This window comes from Conger conger, chromosome 10 (genome assembly GCF_963514075.1).
Source record: "Conger conger chromosome 10, fConCon1.1, whole genome shotgun sequence".
In the NCBI taxonomy this organism is placed as follows: Eukaryota; Metazoa; Chordata; class Actinopteri; order Anguilliformes; family Congridae; genus Conger; species Conger conger.
This window is the reverse complement of record NC_083769.1, coordinates 10,983,699-10,989,980: the sequence shown is the minus strand read 5'-3', so window position 1 is coordinate 10,989,980 and position 6,282 is coordinate 10,983,699.

The following is a 6,282-nucleotide window of genomic DNA, read 5'->3' as shown; positions in this document are numbered from 1 at the left end:
TCCCTCTCTTTCACTCCTCCTGGCCTTGAATGAGAAGAAGAGAGAGAGTACATGAGATAACAGATGCAGCTAGCCTGTGAAGAAGTAAAATGTAATTTCATTCCATGTAAGGAGATGGTTTAAATACAAAATGTCAACTAAATACTTTGAGTAACTGTCCAGCAGCCTGACTGCTATGCAATATTGACCAACCTGAGTAATTGAAAGTCAGTATTATCAGTTCACAGACGTCGTATGCAAACTCCCTGTATATGTCACCTTGGAATGATAAGCATCCTACAGTAGAACTCATCATACAAATTAAAGGGGTGCGCTGCTAGCGTATACCGTGCCAAATTTCTCCTCCAACAAGTTTTCCAAGTTTTAAAATCTTGCTCTATGTCAGTGGCGGTTTGTATCTATATGTAACCGGTTTCAATTAAGTAATGGCGTATCTCTGAATTAATGTTCGAATAGCCTATGTTTGAACTTTCATTATACTGGTTGTTACACTGCAGGTGTTTTTGGTTTCAACAGTATACTGCCGTAGGCTAGAACAGGCAAGCCAGTGAGTCATTCATAAGAGTCTCTGCAGCCAAACTGAGATTGACAGGTGTACTGCAAAACCAATATTAATTATACTGTTGCCCTGCGGTATTCCATATGAAAAACCAAATCATTGACACCCCATCTTTTAAAATCGTGTATCAACACTTTTTAATGCTCGGGGATATGTGAATAATATGCATTTCATCTTCTCACAGGGTTGATTGCAATAGTGGTTGAGCACACTATCTGCAGTGGATTCAGCCATTCAGTCCGTCTGTTACACTGCCACATAACTGTCTGTCTAAACTGCTATTCTGCATTATGGATTTGGAAAGGGAGGCTTCGTGAAATTCAAAATGGGAGGTGCTGTCATATTTTCAGAAATGTAGAAAGCAAGTGATTTTGTCTGGTCACTCTCCTATTATTAGGGATATTTTTAATCTTCATTTAGCTCCATTCTGAGGTGAGGTGGTTGGTTTGGAACCAAATGGAGGATGGGGCTTGTCGTACGAGGGAGGGAGAAACAGTTTGATTTATTTTGCCTCAACAGACTGGGACTAAGTGTCATCTCCAACCTCTGCAGCATTTCAGAATGGAAATACTCATAATTATGCACCTCCGTATTCATTCATTACATGGCATTGCCATAATCAAATAAATAAAATCTGACACATGCAAAATGGCGTTCATTATCCCACTGATCTTTCCTATTTTCCTCTTTAGCAATGAGGGGGAAATAAGCAGCTTATATGAGGCGGTAGTTTCTCTCACTGACCACCAGGTGGTAGTAAACTAATTTAGGCAGGGACTGATAAATTGCGTAACAACCAGCAGGGTGCATTAGTGGAGCGTGTGTTAATTTTGAGCGAAACGTTAAACAGGAAATGGTCGTACGAATTTGTTCTCTTCGTTGCAAAAGTAAACACGAGTGCGAAAGGCTAAGGTTTCACGTATTTCACAGCTGAAATTAAAATCAGCCTCAACGACTGAATTAAGAAATGAACAAAATTGAGTTGAATTTGTTCAATTATTTCTCCAGTTTCTGATACATGCGTTTGTCTGACATTGAAACTGAATTCAAATACAAAAAAAGCAACAAAAAAAAAAAGCTCTAGCTTGCTTAATGTCAAGTTAAACGTGTACTGCAATTAATTAAATATAAAATGCATTTCAATCGATTTTAATATGATCGCACATCCTCAGGGACATTGGCATGGAAACACCTCTTACACTTCGCTGCTGGAATATTCATTATTCATGCTGCTGTTGATAAATTGAGTAATTTATGCCATATGTACAAGAGTCATAGTCCCATGATGAGGTGTTAAATTGAACGTGGTAGTGCTAAATGACTTACTGTAGACTGAGGTTACATACATATAAAAAGCCAACATGTTTACACACACAGCAAACTCATTATCACATAAACAATATGAAATTCTGACTAGCCTGGCTTAACTGTTCGGTCGGACTTCCCTAGTGGTTCTGCTCACGAACAGACTGAACAGACAAGGAAATATATTACATTCTTTCAGGGTCAAAGTGCGGCTGTAGCAGGTGGACTGTTGCTTTGTAATTATAGTTTTGAATGGTATGGGAGTTAAGCCATTGAAATCAAAGCTTCAACTGAAGGCTAAACTGAAGTCTTGGGACCTGCATAAGTATTAAAAGATTTTACATTTTCATTTAATCTTCAGGGCGGCACGGATGGTGCAGTGGGTAGCACTGCCGCCGCACAGCAAGGAGGTCCTGGGTTCGAATCCCTGTCGGCCGGGGCCTCTCTGTGCGGAGTTTGCATGTTCTCCCCGTGTCTGCGTGGGTTTCCTCCAGATACTCCGGTTTCCTCCCACAGTCCAAAGACATGCAGGTTAGGCTGATTGGAGAGTCTAAATTGCCCGTAGGTATGAGTGTGTGAGTGTATGAGTGTGTGAGTGTGTGAGTGTGTGAGTGTGTGAGTGAATGGTGTGTGTGCCCTGCGATGGACTGGCGACCTGTCCAGGATGTATTCCTGCCTTTCGCCCAATGTATGCTGGGATAGGCTCCAGCCCCCCTGCGACCCTGTTCAGGATAAGCGGGTTCAGATAATGGATGGATGGATGGATTTAATCTTCAGAACTAGAATTGAATGAAAGATAATAAACCCAACTTTTGTGTAGAAATATAACAACATTAATAGAAAGCAACAAACATGTGCCTAAACTAAAGGCAAACCTCCCGTTGTATGTTGTCTTTACATTCTGTAACAAGCAATCCACCCTTGAAGACAGATATGGAAAGAAGCAACATTAGAAATATGACAGCTTTTCCATGATCCATCACTTTTGACATCAGCAAATACATATATTCTGTCTTGGTATTATAATTTTTCCGAATGCAATTGAATAGGCCCATGTAATATGTGCAGACACATATACATCTCCCAACTAAAACAAAAACAAAAATTATTATTGAAGGTTGGAGGTTAGCTATGGTTTTGCTGACAGTAGCAGGAACTTCAGTTCACATCACCAATGTCTCTTTATGTCCAACCCAGACCAAAGGTGAGGAACATTACAATCTGGCCTCAACAGCTGCAGCGGTCTGCAATATCATTCCTATATTTCCAGTAAACTGTAGTATCTCCCTCCAGTGTTATGACTTTGTACTTGACCTACCTGGATTGCACACACTTAATCATAATGACCAGCTTTCCTTTTGACATAATTTTACTCCCACTGTTTTCTCTGGCTTTGGTGTTCCAATTCATAGTCACACTATGACCCTCCGTACCTGGGTCACACTATGACTCTCCGTACCTGGGTCACACTATGACCCTCCGTACCTGGGTCACACTATGACTCTCCGTACCTGGGTCACACTATGACCCTCTGTACCTGGGTCACACTATGACCCTCCCTACCTGGGTCACACTATGACCCTCCCTACCTGGGTCACACTATGACCCTCCCTACCTGGGTCACACGATGACCCTCCCTACCTGGGTCACACTATGACCCTCCCTACCTGGGTCACACAATGACCCTCCCTACCTGGGTCACACTATGACCCTCTGTACCTGGGTCACACTATGGCCAGTTATGCCATTTCTCCATTAAAGATGTTCTGCGCAACCCATTTCAGATTCAAATGTTTGTGACTGTGTTAAAATTGTCCACATTGGGAACATTCCAAGTATGCATGCTTTACAGTGTGTAGTTAGAGTATGCATACAACTACCAGTAATATTGGTGAAATAACAGATTCATAAAGATAATCAATTTTCAGGTATTGTAATATCTGAAGAAATCATATCATCATATGAAATACTGTACATCTTTCATCATTTTCCTAAAAAAGTGTGCAGCAAATTTCCATAACAGATTGTGCATTCAAGAGCATTTAACAGATATCATCTGGTTTATCAACTAAGGCTCTGTGTTAAAACCATTATTAGAGCATAAGACTTTGTTCACAATTTTCCAGTTCATTGCGAGTTTACCGCTCAATGAACGGAGAAGTGTCAAAAACAAAAATCAATGTGTGGATGTGGCAAATGAGAGGAAATTCTGTGTGGATTGCATACTTTGGCTGACATTACCGTACCTCGACCCCACTGGGTGAAAACCCGAACCCTCAAGAGGTGCTGCCTTTCATTTTAAGTGCAGTGCCAGAGGTACATTTTCCAATCTGTTAAAAGTGAAAACGCTCACAGTTTATGCTGCCAAATGAACTTTTCCAGCTCAACTGCAAGAAGGTTAAAGAAAACAATTGAAAAAAGGTAAATACAATACAATATTTTGTCAATATGAGAAGTACCCATAGTCCTCTTAATGTCTACGAGCTGCAATTGCAGCATGTATAAGCTGTTACCTGATTACAAACACGTGGATACTAGCTGTGTTGTGCCAGCTGCCTTACACACATGCATGCATGCAATAAAACATACGATCCCACACTACGTACCCAGGCACACAGCAGACTGGTGGGTAATTAGGAGCCCTGGATTCCTGGATTCCTGGTACACAGGAGTCTGGGTGAGAGAGGCCATTAGTGATGGAAAAGGGCACTCCTACTGAGAGGTGACCCAGGAATGTACAGGCCCCCTCCACCCCAAACATCCACACCCCTCCCGCACCAAATGGGCCACGCAGCTGGACCAGGACCCCGATCGGGGGTCCTCCCTGATGGGCCCACGCTGGGCTCACTGGACCAGGCCAGCTCACTCCTCCAAGGAGTCTAAGACCAGATCACTCTTCTTGGGAGTCTAAGACCACCACACTATTCTATGGTGTCTAAGACCAGATCACTCTTCTTTGGAGTCTAAGACCAGATCACTCTTCTTTGGAGTCTAAGACCAGATCACTCTTCTATGGAGTCTAAGACCAGATCACTCTTCTATGGAGTCTAAGACCAGATCACTCTTCCAGGGAGTCTAAGACCAGATCACTCTTCTATGGAGTCTAAGACCAGATCACTCTTCCAGGGAGTCTAAGACCAGATCACTCTTCCAGGGAGTCTAAGACCAGATCACTCTTCTATGGAGTCTAAGACCAGATCACTCTTCCAGGGAGTCTAAGACCAGATCGCTCTTCCATTGAGTCTAAGACCAGATCACTCCTCCAGAGAGTCTAAGTTCCAGATCATTCTTGTAGGGAGTCTAAGACCACCTCACTACTCCGAGGAGTCTAGGACCAGATCACTCTTCCAGGGACTTCAAAACCAATAATGAATCAAATTGGCTGCTGTATCCACACACCCACCAAGGTTAATGACTTGTCATATATGACAAGTATTTGTTCAAAGCAAAGTAAACCAGGGTAACGGTAGACATATCTACTGGAACTGTATCTTACTATACATCCATTGAAAGGACACACTGATTTCAATGTCACTGTGTAGATTTGTAGATGCTATAGATTTAGTGAGCTAGGAAAACCCTTTGCTTCGGTATTTGTCTGTTACCAGTGGTGTTTGGCAGGGACTATATACAATACAGCACTGGAAACAGAAAGATACCAGAGTAAAGGGTTTTCATGCATTGTGGTGAAACTGAGGTCATTAAAGACCTCAATGCATTAAATTGAGGGTTCTTCATGCATTCACTGCAAAAAATTAAAAAAAAGTCAGCATTAAGTATCTCCGTCTTATATTTAGACTTAAAAACTTATTTATATAACTTTTTTGCTAAATGAGACAAAAAAACTGCCAATGAGGTGAGAAAGTTTAACTCAATTCAAGATTTGCCAATGGGTTGAGAAAATTTCACTTGTCTAGCTTCAAAACTTCAAACAAGCTGATATTTTTTACTAAAATCTCATGTCTTATTACATGACAAAACATGCTTGTTAAGACAGCCATTGTCCATGTTTTTGCAGTGTTGTGATGGCGTGAGCACAGGACCCCTTTGAATTCAGCTGAGTCACTCATACCAGGCCAAGCAGGAAGCAGAGCACAATAAAGACAAACAGGAAGTCCTAACACAAGGGCTACACTAGGGCTACACAAGGGTTACACAAGCCAATAGCAGTGCTATATGGAACCATTCAGAAAGACCAACATTAGCACTAGATCGCCCTGTTTAGCAGCTTGTATAAATATATTATACAATGCCAAATGGTTCATTATGCATTGTCCTGGACTGTGACTATGAATAGTCACAGTGGCTGTGCTGTTGAGTGGGTTTGTTCTGGGGTCTCTGTTGAAAATTGCCTGGGGAGGTGCAAGCTATCACAGGGACCCACCTCACGATGCTCTGGTCCGAAAGGAATGATGAAA